General features: G+C 35.7%; 1 long non-coding RNA gene across 1 annotated transcript in view; it reads right to left on the bottom strand.

The window, feature by feature from the left end:
- The window catches only part of LOC136840952 (uncharacterized), a 112,569-nt gene that overhangs the window by 17,244 nt on the left and 80,325 nt on the right, over positions 1 to 15,000 (bottom strand). Inside the window, exon 2 of the long non-coding RNA XR_010853796.1 lies at positions 254 to 370. This is a non-coding gene — a long non-coding RNA (uncharacterized lncRNA). The remainder of the gene's footprint in view (positions 1 to 253; positions 371 to 15,000) is intronic.

Here is a 15,000-nt window from a genome sequence, read left to right as displayed (position 1 = left end):
GACCTATGAGGTCATTCAGCACTGAAAGGAAAATTGAGAGCCACGAGGATTGTGAGGGGTAACAGAAGGAACACCTCAAAGCAGTTGCACTATGAAACGATTGTTAGAAGAGGGTGAAAAGTAAGATGGAAGAAAGTTTATGAATGGAGGTACAGTAAAAGGAATGAAAGGGGCTTCAGCTAGAGGTCTACATTGCACTGACGGCACTACCCCACTTACGGGGGACATAAATATAAACAGAGAGTTGGCTCACCTTATTTTTTATCCTTCTCTTTGGGAGTTGCCTCTTTTGCCTTCTCGTCCTTCTGCTCCTTCGTCTGCGTCTTAATCCGGTCTTGACTTGGCTTCTTATCCGGCATACAGCCCTTAGCTGTTGGAGGAGAGAGGAGGAGAGAGTGAGAAAGATACAAGGAGGGGAAAATCATTAAAACTCTCACCTGAAGAGTCCTCCGCAAAACTAGAATGTCGAGAAATGGGAGACAAAAAAATACGCCGTAAAATATATAATAAATGAAAAACTTGCCTGAAATTTACGTATGAGTGCTTCTTCATGAGGATGTGGGAAGTACTCTTGAACCTTTTGTGATGAAATCGGTCACATGCGATTGCAAAAATATTTGCGAGGTAATTCGTTCCATAACTTATTTGTACTCTAAGGAGCAAACCCATTTTGTTTTAATGCGTCTTCCGCAACTATACTATTATTATTGCTATATATTATTATTATTATTATTATTATTATTATTATTATTATTATTATTATTAGTTACATACAAAGATTCTGTGACACACCTTTAAATATCAACAGCCTGACTTGTAACCAGAACATATTTCCCAGAGGAGAAAAGCTAAGACAGAAAATAGACTGCACACACCTTAGCGTATCAACCCTACCAACAAATATTTATTCTTTGGTGACGGAATCGAGATGGCTAAAATAAACAGAAAGATAAAAGAAAAAACCATAATGACAAAATGAGGGGACGTCGGGGCTTCCATGAATATATCATTTCTCTCTCGATTTTATCAGTTAATCACATTTTGTTTTTATGCTCTCTCCTGTTATCGAAGGATTCATTTGTTTGGGCAAAAGTTAACGTCATTTCTTTTTGTTTACTCTCTCCAGTCCATTTTTCAGATAAGCTGGGGGGATTTATTTTCAAGTATGAGAATGTAAAATAAAATAAAATCTTCCCTGCAAACTACACACACATACGCACGCACACACACATATATGTATGTATCTATATATATATACATACACATACATGTGTGTATGTAAATATGTGTATATATTTAAATTTTATATATATATATATGTGTGTATATTATGTATATATACATACATACATAGGCATACTTATCTGTGTCATACATACATACATATACATAGGCATAATTATCTGTGTATATGTGTTTGTGTGTATAGGATGGAAGTTAAGTCTGATATTGCTGTTTATTTCCCCTTAAATTATTCCCTATTGAGCGCTTCCCATGAATTCTACCCTGCAAAAACGATTGCCCATTCTATATGGTTTTGCTCTGTTACTTTATTGACAAAAGAGTATAGATAAAAACAAACATAAGGAAGCAACAGCAATGTGGCATATTTGTCCACTATACAGGGTATGTAAATGCAGACGAACACTCACAGAGATATTTGCATATATATACACTCTTATGTCTTGATAGCAGGTTTATCTCGCGTTGAATACAGTGTATCGAATTTTTTATTAAATGTGCGAACATAATGTGCTCTCAGCTATCTATGGCTGTACGTTGTTCTGTACTTCCTTTCTTTTATTTTCAAGATAGTTTTCGACACCTTGCGTGCCTTGTGAAAGAACAGCGAATTAAACTGAATATAGAAACGAAAGAAAAGGGAAAGAAAATTGAAAATGATTACTAGAGAAGCAAAGAACTAAACTGCAAATTACTGAAAACAAATGTAATGCTTTGCAGTCACATCAACAATTGAGAAACAGATGAGGAAAAGTAAGCTGGAGAGAGTTACAAGGGAATGGGAAATAGTCAGAACGAGCGAGCAGTTGATTATAGATAATTTTACTTATCTATAATATATGTAATGTATAACTATGTATTTACACATATATATTTTGCATATATATATAAATATATTATATTATATATACATTTTTATATATATATATATATATATATATATATATATATATATATATATATATATATATATATATATATATATATAAACATATCTACCTTGATGTTGATACTAAGTACAAAACCTGAATTCTTCAGGTATACGTACTGCAGACTCGATAACAACTGATGGCTCAGTGGTCAACGTCATTGTACAGAGTTGTTTCTAAGCTAAGCAGCAGTTTGAATCCCACTGGCAACGAAGCACTTATCAATTATAATTATCCTTTGGTATAAGTTTTTCCCGAGGTATAGTGAAGTTAATATTAAACGATATTTACGGCTTAATAGTTTTGGATATAAAAAAATGTCAATGGCAGTGCATGTGACAATATATATATATATATATATATATATATATATATATATGTGTGTGTGTGTGTGTGTGTGTGTGTGTGTGTATTATATATGCATACATGCACATATATATACACATATGTATGTATATACATATACATGTGTGTGTGTACGCAGCGTGTGAGTTCCCTAAAATATTGGAGGAATTATTCGATAGGTAAAATTACATAGATTACTAGTTAATCTTAATAACTATGAAGTCCACATTTCAATGTTTTCGTTTAATTAACAGAAAAAATTAGACGAACTGAATAATACCCTTTTTCATGATGTCCATTAGCTTAAGCCGTTTCTTTCTTTGAAGGTTTAATGTTATTACTAATTTAGATTTTCCACCAGTATAACAAAACACGTTCCATTAAACTGCTATTAGTCATTGGATATTATCTTTGAGTGATTAAAGTAAAAATGAATCGTCTCTAATCCGGAATCCATTTTTCCTATCCCATTGTGCCTGCAAACGATACCAATCTTTTCATTTATCCTTTCAGTTAACACATAGAGGCTTTCCGTACGCCTTCGTGTGTGCATTTGTCAGCCTATGCCTGCCCATGCCACGTCTGTGGGCTGCCCAAAAGATCGATAAGTCTAGACAGTTTTAACATAAAGCCAAAATAGAAGGCGCCGCTGACAATTCGCACGTAACTAGATCCTGTGGGGAGCTCAAGAAGGGTTTCGCCACTGACCGATCAGTGAACTGTATTTATTTCGAAGATATATATATATATATATATATATATATATATATATATATATATATATATATATATATATATATATATATATATATATATATATAGTATATATACACTATATATATATATATTAGAGATAATATATATATATATATATATATATATATATACATATATATAGTATATATACACTATATATATATTTAGAGATAATATATATATATATATATATATATATATATATATATATATATATATATATATATATATATATATATATATATATATATATATATATGTGTGTGTGTGTGTGTGTGTGTGCGTGTGTGTATTTCAGTCCTGAGAAAAATAGCATATCGTTCATTGCCTCAGTCATTTTCTTTACTGCTGAATCGTGGCTGAACCCTTGAGTAGGAAACGTCTGCAGCATTTGCCAACATATGCATCTGCACAAATGGCTCATTCAGCAGGTCCTCGATCTGCGTGACGTACTCTGTACCTATCATCCCTATTTTGCACTCACTCTCATGTTTCCTACAAATTAAATCTCTTCTGTTTCCATACTTCCTTCACGCAGCCTATTTGCCAATTTCTTGGTCATTCTTTCCTCTTGACAAATCCAAATTTCATATTACCACCGTCCTATCGTTCTCTATTCTCTCCACATGACCGAACTAGCTCAAAACACTCTGACCCATCCTCCCAACCGCACTAACCTTTTCACCGCTTCTACACTTCTTTACATTTCTTGCGCTATACATCTCATTCAGCGATCACACTTCACATCCATAAAGGAGAGTTGGTTCAACAGTGTATTTATACATTCTAACCTTGGCTTCAATAAAAACCTATGAGGCATCCTTTGCACCACAGCATCGAAATATAAGCAAATAGATTCTTGTTGAAGTCGTATGAAATAATATAAATCAGGCTTTCAAGAAATTCTCCTGGGTGGCTGGCGATCTCTCCCACTGGGTTGAAACTCAGTAAGTGTTATCCCCTCTCCAAGGTAAGGTGAAGGTTGGCCGAGGGTTACTCGGTATCCATGCTCAGACAGCGGGCAAGAAGATGAGTAATATGGAAATGATGATAATAGAGAGATTGGATGAAAAATGTACAAGAAATATAATTCTGTGAGAAAAGAAGACTGAGAAGAATGTATGTTCTGGCATCGGGGAAAGGCGAGACGAATATGGATGGTGAAAAAGAATAAAGAATTGAAGGAAGAGGAAAAATATAGAAAATAGTAATACATGGAGCAACTCGGTATAAAAGATGATAAGAATAACTTTTGCGTGTAAAAGAAAAAGACGGAAGGGAAGGAGAAATGATCAGAGAGGGGAATGAATAGATGGAAAGGAGAATGAGAGAACGAAAGGAAATGTGCAAGAAGCCAAGAAGTGTAGAAAATTTGCTTTACCCGTTGTTTCCTGGAGTTTTGAAGAAAATGATAAGCGCCGTATGCGAAAACATGTCTGAATCTAATCTAATATATTATTTAAGTCTGTTTGTTCCAAAAGTGTAATCAAATCATGGACAACTAGAACGAAGAATAGCAGCAACAGCAACAACTAGACCGAAGAAATTGTCTGAAAAGAGAAAGGATAGCAAGTGGTGATTGTGAACAAGAAGAAAGACAACAAGGATAACGATGTGAAGAAGGGAAGGGAAAAGGCGTTCTAGATAAGTGAAAGAGAAGCGATATGGTGTAAGGGGTAGAGAAGGAGCGAGGGGAGGAGAGAGCAAGGATAGGATAACGCGCTATAATGGACCGCCCGGGAAGAGGCACTGAACTGTTCTCAGTTTCAGGTTGATAAAAACGATAGACTGAAAGAAGGAAAGTAGGTTCGTCCACTTACTACAGTAAAGCAACGAAGTGAAATTTATAAATATATATACTATATAAATTATGTAACCTAAATACAGTTATAGTATGATTAATCCAAGTCCCCATAAGAGATAATATCTCATTTTGATATTGTGATACTCCTTTACAGGAAAATTCCCTTATAGTTACTGTAGATGCATACCAATATATGCATACTAATATATTATATATATATATATATGTATATATATATATATATATATATATATATATATATATATATATATATATATATATATATATATATATATTTATATTATATATATGTGTGTGTGTGTTTGTGCTCTACAAAAACTGAAGAGTATTACACCAATTTCATTACATTCAAATGGACAGAAGTCCGGTATTAAAGTTATACATAGCATGGAGCTTTCAGATTGCCCAAAAATATTCATGAACTGTCAGACAAAACAAAAGAGTCGATAAATCACCAGTTTCCGAGAGCTAATGACCATCCACATGTAGTAGGCAACAGCTGCTGGCCTGCATGTTCACTCGGGTACAACGCACAAATTGCATTTCACACCTTAATTCATTCGCAGTTCAATACAGCATTCTGTGACCTACAGGTGTCTCGAACTCCATTCGAACACAAACGGTCTTCTATCAATTGGTAGGGTCTGGCTGTAAACAAGAGGGAATGGGCGCCCGAGGGAAACTGGTAATGAATTCTATGACAAATTAATGATAACTGATGAAACAACTTTTGAAATCCTGAATTCATTAAGGAGAGAAACCTTCGAACAACTTTCTCTTCAGTCTCCATTTCTGGCATATTTATGCAAAATGGCGCTGATGAATCTGAAGGCGTTGATGTTAACAGCTACAGTTTTGCAGTAATCTTCTTATTGTAGACATAATGGACAATCGTTTCTTCCATGACAGTCGTGACTCAACGAAAAAGAAAAGACAAACATTCATCCCTCATTAACGACGTGAGACCTGCCATTTCCTCACTAATGAGGGAAACGTTTTGCTTCCTGGCTGCTTAGAAAAGAACTGACAAATGAGATTTGGCAAAAGAATGACCTCCTCTTGATAGACGTTGCAATCATTAATTATGCTAACATTTTTCTGGTTTAAAAGTTAAAGCAAATACAGCACTTTTTCATAAGTTCATGAATACTTTTTGGAGCGAAAAAAAATGAAAGACAGAAAAGAGATGCACAATTAGGAATCTGATTTTATTGATAAAATGGGACCTATCACTTTATTTTTGCGGTGCAGTATGGTTTTCAAGGCCTTAAATGCCCCAAGCAGTCGATGTTTAAGCCGTCAGTAGTCGCAGTATCATGAATTATACCGTAACTGTTCTCTCTCTGCATCCTCTGTGAAGGTTCTCGGACTTCACAACCACTGTGGCGGTGAGTACTCGAAGCAGAGTTAACATTTGGTAATTTATTTATGAACGAGCTTGTTGGCGCGCTGGAACCCGGAGCTGCTGTCTCCCCTACCTACCCCGCCCTCACCCGGGGCGGACAAACAGGTTTGCAGGAGGAGGGTGGATGCCTCTATTACCCTCCCGTTCCCCTACCTACCCCATCCCCACTCGGGACGGACAAACCTGTTCATAGGGGTGGGTGGTTGAGTCATGTCTCTCCTACTGTCACCCAGGGGAAAACATACAAGATCCACTCGGATTTTATTATTATAGAAGATGGATTTCAGACATTATTTAGGTAAGCTTTAGGAAGACACCAGTCAGCATGGAGTATCAGGATCAACCTGCCAAAAAAACTCCAAGTGTATCTCAACTGTGCGACTTTATATATTTGGGAATCTATGGTTGTTAAACGGAATTTCTCAAGCTTTCATTACGCCTTAAGAGAGAGTAATTTTAATGTAACAGTAACTTGGTGGATTTCAACTAGCCGATCGGGTTTGTCGATGGACGTGGAATCCTGACAACGAGTCGCGAAAGTATTCCAGTCGGAATTAACCGAGACCTCGAATGTCCCTCAATCTACAGCCGGGAATCGAATTCAGACGGAGACAATCAAGAGAAGGTCTTGAGGCTGGTTTCGCTTTGCACGATTTCCAGACTATTTTGTATCTGCCTCACAAAGCTACACATGAGCACACTTCATAGACCTCAGTTTCCATTTGTTTAGTTGTTTGCATGTTCCCATTAATGTTGAGAGAAAAATGTATAACACTTTTACGCCATCAACGGAAGTAAGGAAGAATACAAAAATGAACTCCTTTGTGTATCAGAGGCTTTCTTGAGCAGCAATTCGCGCTTTATAATTTAGCAGGCTTATGTGAATTTCATTCGCAACGAGCCATTATACCCGCTTATTCAGTAACTGCCCTCATGAAAAGATCCATTACGAAAGTTCTGGCTTCCATTATTTACGAATCTCGGGAAACTGTCAGTCGAACTGAACAGAAAACTCACTTTTCCATCCTGGCAGCGCAGCCGAACTCGCAGCGAAATTCATTTGCCGCCTTTAGGGTTCTTATTTTTGTTTTTTGTCATCTGAAAGCCAACTTTCCTACATTAAGATGCGACGTGAGCTTCCTCACTGTGAAGGGGAGAAATTCTTTCTCACATCATGACACTAATGCACTCGGGAGTGCTGTTCTCTCCTCCGTTCAGCGGGGACCTCACCTTCCAGCCCGGCGCCCCGGTTCTCTCTCCCATTCATTAGTACATAATGCCCTGGACGACTTTCCTTCTTTTTCTCGAACTCTCATCAAGAAATGTATCTGCATGGCTAATATGCGTTTGCGTGTGTTCACGGAGGACGTTAGACAAAGTGGTCTACTTACAGTAATAGTTCTTGGCCAATGGGTTCCTCAGGTGATATGTATGTGTATATATATATAGAAGATATATATATATATATATATATATATATATATATATATATATATATATATATATATATATATATACATACATATATATGTGTGTGTATGGTAAAAACATGACGTTAATACAAGCAGGTATAAGAATAAAAAGTGGCAAGCCAAGGAAATATAATAACAAATCGTACACTTTGTAGAGACAAAGATAAAAAAAAAATAAGAACAGCTGACAATATTGTCGTCGGGACTTTGCTTGCAGGCATATAATACCGTAATATAAGGAATCTTGGGCATCAACTTTCCCTCTCAGATTGTATCGGGTTTCATCACGCTCGTCATGCAAACTTCACCTTAACTTTCTCAATTATCATTAAAGACGATGAACTGGAAGGTAACAGGTAATCTTCGAGTTTTACATTCTTGCCGCATAACAGGCAAATTAACGAAATCACAGCCTCTTTTCTTTTACGGAAGCTCGGCTGATGACACTGTTTAGGCTGCGTCAGGAGAGAGAAACTTCATTCATTATTTCACACGTCGAGTTAGCTGCTTCACGTCATTTCTTGGGATTAAATGAGGATTCTGGTAAATGCATGATCAAGGTGGAGGGCAAATCAACTATCACAAAGCGTTTCACTGGGAAATGTTGCCAGTCGTGTCAACAATTTCTACATATATAACTGTTTTGTGTCTTTCATTATATTACACCCAACAGGATTATAGAAGGACGGTTTTATCTGAACACTTTAAGTGAAAATAAAACCAGTTTTCCGCTACTGGAATGTCACAAGATACGAAATAGAAATTCTTCGAGTGAAAGTAGAATGTGAAGCCGTAGGGTTAAGGGCGGCGTCATTCCCGAAATGGTGATGACAAAACTTGAGGCGTTAGAAGACTGGACGGCACCTAAACCCTTTATTCCCCATCTATTTAGGTCAATGGTCTCCTAAACCCTGGCGGTGCTGCCTAAATGAGGTTAATTTCTCTTCGGGACGGTCAGTTAAGACGCACTACAAAGGAAGGTTTCCACAGAAAAACTTGATACAAAACATTTTGGTGGCAACATGTTTGTCGGGATGTGTTTTGAAATACGGTTAAAGAAGTGTTTCATGAAGGCTGGCATTTTTGCCAGTTGATATGTGTATAATTTAAAGACAGAAATAAACTAAACATTATAAAAATTTCCCAGGTACTCAAGCTTGTAGAACAAGTTAGAACTAAAAGGCGCATTAAATTAAAGCACTGCCTCAAAACTTCAAAACTCACAAATCATTTTAACGAGTTAATCATATGTTTCCTTTCCCTTATAATGTTCAAAGCCTTTTGTAATTCACTTTTAATTATAGAAAATATGTTTTTTAAAGTAATTTCGTGTTTAGACTTATTTTGAATTTGCTCAGTGTAACCATGATTGGTATCATTCATATGAGCAGATAGAGCGCTTGATATTACCTGTAGTAACACAGTATTCATGCTGTTTAATTCTTCCATCGACTTCTTTATCAGTCTGTGATGCAAAACATGGTATTTACATGAAAATCTTCAAAAGCTTCTGAAGTCCTTAAAAGTTTCACGTTAAAAGACAAAAAAGCAAATTTTCAGAGGAGTTGGAAGACTGTCTTTATTCCATAGAATAAAAAGATTTTTGATTTTTCCTAAAAGGGCGTTTCACAAACTTTTGGTACTTGAGAACAGCGTCAGATAATTTACAAACTTCATCGTAAAAAATCTTGATTAAAAATACGAGAATTTTTTAAAAGCGTGTATACAAAAACTGGCTACTTTACAGCTTTGAAACAGCAAAGAATGTAAGAACATGCACTGGGGTGGTGGTTGATTTCCCATTTAAAACCTATTTTGTTCCCTATTCTGTAGACAATAACGCTTAAAAACTAAATGGACAGTACAAGACGGTTCAAATTAGAAATTATATAAACATTCAAATTTAAAAAATTTTTTTTCAAAATATATCGTCTACACAATGAATCCACGGAATTTCGGAGGGTCGGAATACCTATTAAAAAAATCGAGTCTTCATTAGGAACCTTATCCCCAGGCTGAAAGTAATGATAGAGCCTACACAAACTATGGCTAATACAATTAAGTTATTTTTAATATTTATAGATTTTTATCATCAATTCTAGCGAGGGAATGAGGTTTTTAACCTCCAGAGCTCGCGAAATGAAATGTTCTCCTAAACAAAAGCAATATCACTTAGCAAGTTATGATATCCCAATAACCCGTTAATACTGCAGTCGGGGACTGCTGGATTCAACGGACCTGGCGGAGAACCACCACATCCAAGTAACCATCAGGTACCTATTTCGGTATTTGTTTCGATACGGGTATCATTTACCCTAAAGGATCGATATTGGGTGTATTGCGCGCGTTTGTAGATGGGAGAAAAGACTTCGTTTATTTTCTCTGAAATAACTCAAATGATTCCGAAGGCCATAAACAAAAGAAAACTGAACAGAGATAATAATGCCCGCTTTTCTAAAAAGTTTGGCAATGCTAATGAAAAAGCTTCTCAAGTGATTTAAATATATATATATATATATATATATATATATATATATAATATATATATATATATATATATATATATATATATATATATAAATATATATATATGTGTGTGTTTGTACGTATACATATTATATATATATATATATATATATATATATATATATATATATATATATATATATATATATATATATATATATATATATATATATAACATTGATACATATGTATATATATATATATATATATATATATATATATATATATATATATATCATTAATATAATATAACATATATATATATATATATATATATATATAATATATATATATATATATATATATATATATATTATATATATTTTAGTATGTCCCGTTAAACTCTCTCTCTCTCTCTCTCTCTTTCTTAATTGATGGCTTTTCCACTACACTCTAGCCGCCGGTCCTGTCCACAACGAGTCCCAGAGGTGATTAAACAGGCCATTTCTTGGGGAAATTTACCGATAATGGCAGAACATTCTTCGACCGGTCCATTTTCTCAAAGAAATTGCAAATTATAGAGACATGATATATAAGGACATTGTCTTTGTCATACTAAGTGAATGCTACTTGATATTCAGTCACTTTTTATCTAGTTTATGTTGGTACTAAGGGACCACCATGTTTGCCTTCCAGTGCGTCATGTTTTTTAGGCTTCTGTCAAGTTGGCCAGAGACAATGCTGAGAGCTTTATTTTTAAGTTGCATTCTTTCAGCCATAATTACAGTCATTTAAAGGATGTAACAAAAATACTTAATATTTGAGAAGAATTACTTTCACTTCTTATCTGGTAATGCTTGTTTCATACGTTAACGAAATAATAGATGAATGAAATGAAACAAGTTTCTTTATAATGGTGTGCTCACAACAGCACAGCTAGAAAGGACGTGAGAACATCAGTCACTACCCGACGAATGGTAGCTAGGTGTGACAGCTGTTATAAACAGAGACATTGGTGCTTGCAACATCTGTGAAACTCGTTGTCGTAAAAGGAAGTCAGGAGATAGCAATAACCTCTAACGTCTAATCACTCGTTGCCAATAATAATCGACGCAAAACTTCTTAAGTAATCTCGCCAACCAACAGACAAACCAACAAATCGAACTAAACGCGTAACCTCTCGGCGGAAGGGGAAGTTGAGGGTTGCTCTGGCACCCCTTTGCTTTGCTATCCAATGAAAAGACTGAAGGGAAAAAATGAACTGAAGGGGGAAGGAAAATGAATGAAACTAACCACGAAAATAGCGATAGTAATGCCTCTCAGCAGAGGGAAAATAATAGGAAATAGGGAAGTGAAACGAGATGATAAAATCAAAACATTGTAAAAGTAACAGTAACAATCGGAAGATCATTAAATTTGCTGGTTTTTAGCTTTCTGTAAACGAAAACTTTTGAGATGGCTTTTGCCTGTCCCTCCGCCCTCATATCTCAAAAACTACTGAGGCTAGAGGGCTGCAAATTGGTATGTTGATCATCCACCCTCCAATCGTCAAACATACCAAATTGCAGCCCTTTAGCCTCAGTAGTTTTAATTTTATTCAAGGTAAAAGTTGGGATCGTGCCTCTGGCACCGCTATAAGTGCCAACAACACAGGCCACCACCGGGCTGTGGCTGAAAGTTTCCTGGGCCGCGGCTGAGAGTTCCATGGGCCGTGGCTGAGAGTTCCATACAGCATTATACTCTGTACAGAAAACTTGATTACGCCGAAGAAACTTCGGCGCGTTTTTTACTTGTTATTTTTTATTTTTTTTAGTAGTTTATCTGACCCACTGTCCCTCAAAGGTCAAACACGGGCCGTGCTGATCCCTCTCAAGTGGATAATTAGAATGGTGATTCTCTTCTCTCACAAAAGTTGATTCACAGGTCCCTTTTATTTGAATGAGGCCTTTCAATCCCGACCCCTGCTCCATCTCTCTCTCTCCCTCTTAGATCTTTCATTTACGGTTCCCTAAATGTATGTCCGTGGAAAAGGATTTAGATGAAATTAAATTTTCTCTCTCGCACACGTGCACTTCTATCTCCTATATCACCGATGTTTTCCTCCTTTTATATTTTCAATAAGAGTATTTATTTAGCACGTTTCCTAAACCCTTTCTCTCCCTCTCTCTCAGAAAGATTCTCTTTTCATGGCTACGGTTCCCCATATCATCTTATCTACTCGATAAATAGCAGATTAAGTAAGTGATCAGCAGTACCCATTCTACTAATTCCATGCACAGTCACAAATCGCTGGAAGACATTTTCTTCTATCATTCTGCCTATTGACTCCGTGGCTGTCATTAATTAATTTTGATTAATAAATTCAAACTGGTGAGGTTCTTTACATGCCTTTCCATTTTGTCTTTCATATATAAATTTTTTTTACCTTTTTCTTTCCTTTATTTTGCTCCTCTTATTCCAGTGCGTAGTGTTGTCTTTGCAGACCTACATTACTAAATCATGTATCATCCACCTTTTTACTATCAAATATTTCGCGAATAAACACATAACATTCCGATTTTCAAGGAAATTAGAAAGTAAACAAGTAATAAATGTGCAATAAGTTTCTTCGGCGCAATCGAGTTTTCTGTATAGCGTATAATGCTGTATGAAACTTTCAGCCACGGCCCATGAAACTCTTAGCCGCGGCTCATGAAACTCTGCCAAGGTCCATGGGTGGCCTCAGCCACGGCCCATGAAACTCAGCCAAGGTCTGGTGGTGGCCTTTGTTGTTTGTACCCATAGCAGTGCCAGAAGTACGATTATGGCTAACTTTAACCTTAAATAAAATAAAAACTACTGAGCTATGATTGGAAGGTGAATAATCGACATAACAATTTGCACCCCTCTAGCCTCAGTAGTTTTTAAGATCTGAGGGCCGACAGAAAAAGTGCGGACGGACAGACAAAGCCGTCACAATAGTTTTCTTTTACAGAAAAATAAAAAACAGAGTCAGTTTAAAAGTAACATTGTGTCATTTCATAATGGAAAATACACCTCGATTGTATGACCTAATCGTCTTATCAAGGAACAATTTCAAGTTTCACTGATAATAAAAAGGGAGAGTATCATTTTATAGTCCTCCTCAAGAATTGCATTAGATGTCTTCCAAGTTATAAACACACACACACACAAAGAGAGAGAGAGAGAGAGAGAGAAGAGAGAGAGAGAGAGAGAGAGAGAGAGGTCAAAGTTCGGACAAGAGTTGGATGAAGTAGATTCCCATCGAGGCGCCATCGAACCTAGACGAGCAACTCCATCCTTTTCCTCTTCTTAATGGTCATTCTTATGAAGTGCTGCAGGAAATGTCCGAAGGAAATGGCAGGGAGTTAGTAGGGGATCAGCAGAAGAAGAAGAAGAAGAAGAAGAAGCAGGAGTACTTGAGGAGGCTAGGGAAGTGAGAGACCACAGTTAATGATGGAGGAAATGGGAGGGAATCAGAAGAAGAAGAAGAAGAAGAAGAAGAAGCAGGAGTACTTGAGGAGACTTTAAGAAAGTGAGAGGCCACAGTTAATGTTGGAGGAAGCTTCAGAGTTCTCGTTCTCTATCTTTAAGTGAATTTTAAATCCATGTGGCTGTCTGGAAAAAAGAGAGAGAGAGAGAGAGAGAGAGAGAAAAGGGAAAAGGAGATACGCGGGCGATTACGGAAATGCAGATAGGAAAAAAAACAAAATACGAATTTAAAGAGAAGGAACAGTTAAAGAGAGGGGGGGAAAAATATGAAATAAGAAAAGGAGAAAAATAAGATAAAAATATAACTACTTAGTTAGGTAACAGTCTCATAAAACAAATGTAAGGCTTAATTCATCATTTCATCCTTCAACAGGAAACATTAATGGAGAAGAGAGAGAAAAAATACATATTGTAGGTTAGGTTTTATCCTTTTTGACGTCGACTGTTTAAAACCCTGTATTCGTTTTTATGTATTTTTCTTAATAATGTTTTCTAGTGAAAGGATGAAATGATGAATTAAGCCTTACATTTACTTTATAATATTGTTATTTAACTATGTAGTTATATTTTTACATTATTTTTCTCCTTTTCTTATTTCATATTTTTTCTCCCCCTTCTCTTTAAATTCGTATTTTGGTTTTTTTCTATCTGCGTTTTTGTAATCTCCCGCGTATCTCCTTTTCCTTTCCCTCTCTTTCTCTCTCTCCTTTTTCCAGACAGCTACATGGATTCAAAACTCACTTAAAGACAGAGAACGAGAACTCTGACGCTTCCTCCAACATTAGCTGTGGCCTCTCACTTCCTTAGAGTCTCCTGCTTCTTCTTTTCTTTTTTGATCCCTACTAATTCTCCTCTCATTTCTCCATCATTATATATATTTATATATATATATATATATATATATATATATATATATATATATATATATATATATATATATATATATAATATATATATATATATATATAAAAATGGGAAAAAGCACGTTAAAACCAAGAAGATGGAGGAAAGGGGAGAGATTTAGTAGGGGATCATATATATATATATATATATATATATATATATATA

The sequence above is a fragment of the Macrobrachium rosenbergii genome, chromosome 8 (genome assembly GCF_040412425.1).
Source record: "Macrobrachium rosenbergii isolate ZJJX-2024 chromosome 8, ASM4041242v1, whole genome shotgun sequence".
In the NCBI taxonomy this organism is placed as follows: domain Eukaryota; kingdom Metazoa; phylum Arthropoda; class Malacostraca; order Decapoda; family Palaemonidae; genus Macrobrachium; species Macrobrachium rosenbergii.
This window is presented reverse-complemented; position numbering and strand designations above follow the sequence as displayed.